The sequence below is a fragment of the Pseudophryne corroboree genome, chromosome 6 (genome assembly GCF_028390025.1).
Source record: "Pseudophryne corroboree isolate aPseCor3 chromosome 6, aPseCor3.hap2, whole genome shotgun sequence".
Lineage (NCBI taxonomy): Eukaryota > Metazoa > Chordata > Amphibia > Anura > Myobatrachidae > Pseudophryne > Pseudophryne corroboree.
Window position 1 is genome coordinate 632,363,228 of NC_086449.1, and position 2,998 is coordinate 632,366,225.

The 2,998-nt window shown below is 45.8% G+C and overlaps 1 pseudogene; it reads left to right on the forward strand.

Moving 5' to 3' along the window:
- The first annotated feature begins 396 nt into the window (after positions 1-396).
- On the forward strand, positions 397-516 carry LOC134936989 (5S ribosomal RNA; annotated as a pseudogene).
- The last annotated feature ends 2,482 nt before the right edge of the window (positions 517-2,998 follow it).

The window sequence follows — 2,998 nt, forward strand, 5'->3', positions numbered from 1 at the left end:
TGAGCCGAAATATGCATTTTGTGGTCGATATATAATCACGTTATAGCTATAATGGTGTTCTCATACTGGGAGATATATTACTGGGTACATATGTATGGCTATTTGCACAATTTGCGGTACCCATTGTGTTAAGTTTTTATAAAATATTGGTGATTTGACCGTATTTCCTATTGGGTGCATATGAATGGCTTTCTGTATGAATTTTTGCTGGGAGACATCCATTGTGATAATCCTCCACATGATACTGTACATGACCATTGTATCTAGTATTTGAACTTGTAGTCCTTATTGTCACACGTATGTTCAGTATATGCATTTTTCACACTGAGTATTCATTACCTTTTCCGGAGTGATCATTGTCTATCATAGTTAAGTGATAATAGAGGCAAGCATAATATCTGTGGACATACCCCACTGGAGATGCCCAATCTCATCTGATCTTGGAAGCCAAGCAGTGGAGGGCCAGGTCAGTACTTGGATGGGAGACCATATTGGAATACCCTGGTACTGCAAAAAATTGCTGCGTACTTTAACATCACTAACAAAGAGCACCATCTGGCACTTCGGTTTTTATGACCTATGATTCAATTCCCTCCAATAAATTTTCCCTATGGGATTTATGCAGAAAAAATTATGGCCATATATCTCACAGTATGAGAACACCATTATAGCTATAACGTGACTATATATCGACCACAAAATGTATTTTCCGGCTCATTACATATTGTAGCATTTGTGCTACCAATTGTGTATTTCATTTTTTTCTTATACAGGGCGGGATGTACTATAAGACATCGCCGCCCCTCGCCGCCTACCGCAGCGATACTAATCGCATATGTACTAACATATGCGATTAGTATCGCAATGCGGTATAGGAGGCCCCCCGCGATGATGTCTTCAGGGGTCGGCGGGGGTCAGCGGGGATCTCCATTACCCCCCAGACCCGGGAGGTGACGTGTGCAGGGAGTCTCCGGGCTTCTCCTCCTCCCCCCTGAAGCCGGAAGGAGACAAGGCTGTGCTGCGGGGGAGAAGGAGGGGGGGGGGGGGCCGCACCAGCAGCAGCACACAGGTATGCGGGGGGAGGGGGGTCATCGTGAGCGGGGCGGCGGCGGGATCCGGCGGCGGTAAGAATCCCATAGGCTTCTATAGGGTATCGCCATAAAAAGATGGCGATACCCTATGGGGCGAAAATGCGACGGTCGGGGATTAGTACATATGAAAATGCGGTAAAACGGGGGTTTTACCGCATTTTCCCTTTAGCAAATCCCGCCCACAGTATTTTCGCGGTGTTATTGATTCACATATTGGCTTTAAGAACTCCTATAATTAGTTTTAATGAGACCTTATTAAAAATTTGATCTTATCAGTTACTTGTATTAGAATGCAACAGTCCATCTGAATTAGAGAGCCAAATAAGAGTCTTCTACTTTCTATTTTCTCTTTGTTTTCTGCAAAGAGGCCTGGAATTAGGCCTTCATTTGGCCTCCCTCAAGGTTCAAATATATGCCTTGTCGGTATGGATTCAGAGAAAAATTGCGTCTATACCTGACATTCATACATTCACTCAGAGTGTCTTACGGATTCAAACTCCCTATGTCCCTCCTGTGGCTCCATGGGATCTGTCTGTTTTACTAAATGCCCTGCAAGAATCTCCATTTGAACCTCTAGAGATGGTGGACCTTAAATGGCACACGGCAAATGTCTTGTTTATACTGGCTATTGCCTCTGCAAGATGGGTGTTGGACTTAGGCGCATTGTCCTGTCATTCACACTTTCTAATATTTCATCGTGACCAGGCAGTACTTAGAATTCGCCCAGGTTATTTACCTAAGGTGGTGACATCTTTTCACCTTAACCAAGAGATTGTGGCTCCGACCTTAATCTCTTCTGATTTGTCCTCCATAGAGCAGTTTTGGATGCGGTACGGGCTCTCCGTATATATGTGAAAAGGAGTGCTTCTATCAGGAGGTCAGATTCCCTTTTTGTTTTGTTTTTCACAAACGTGGCTGGCCTGCAAATAAGCAAACCTTGGCCAGATGAATTAGAATGGTAATAGCACAAGCTTGTGCGCAGGCTGGTCTCCCAGCTCCTGCTGCTATTAATGCCCATTCTACTCGGTCTGTTGGACCTTCTTGGGCGGCCCGCCGTAACGCGTCTGCAGAACAATTGTGCAAGGCGGCTACGTGGTTCTCTGTGAACACATTTATTAGGTTCTATGCCTTTGATACTTCCGCCTCCCAGGATGCTTCCTTTGGACGCCGGGTTATCATACCTGCTAAGGCGCGTCCCCTCCCTTGAGGAACTGCTTTAGGACATCCCCGATATTTCCCTGTGGAAACCTGCTGCAGAAAAAGAGAGTTATGGTAGACTTACCATTGTTAACTCTCTTTCTGCGAGGTACATTGGGTTCCACAGGGCGCCCACCCTGACGCACCTAGCTTATATGGGTTTGCATGGCATTAGCCACTGGTCCCTTCTCCTGTCGTGAGAATGTGGTTCTATGTGACTAACATCTACCGTCTCTCTTACCTGCTCTTGCATTGGACTGGTTAATGAAACTTGCCCCAATGCTTCCGGGGACAACCTAAAGCTTTAGACTGTTGGTGCCCCTGGATCCAGATCCACTCTACTCCCTGCTGTTTCCCTGTGGAACCCAATGTACCTCGCAGAAAAAGAGTTAACAATGGGAAGTCTACCATAGCTCTCCATTTAGTCATTCTCTTAGTTGTAGTGGAATTATTTTAATTTTTAGTTGTTTTTTCTCTGACGTCCTAAGTGGATGCTGGGACTCCGTAAGGACCATGGGGATTAGCGGCTCCGCAGGAGACTGGGCACAACTAAAGAAAGCTTTAGGACTACCTGGTGTGCACTGGCTCCTCCCACTAAGACCCTCCTCCAGACCTCAGTTAGATTCTTGTGCCCGGCTGAGCTGGATGCACACTAGGGGCTCTCCTGAGCTCCTAGAAAGAAAGTATATTTTAGGTTTTTTTATTTTACA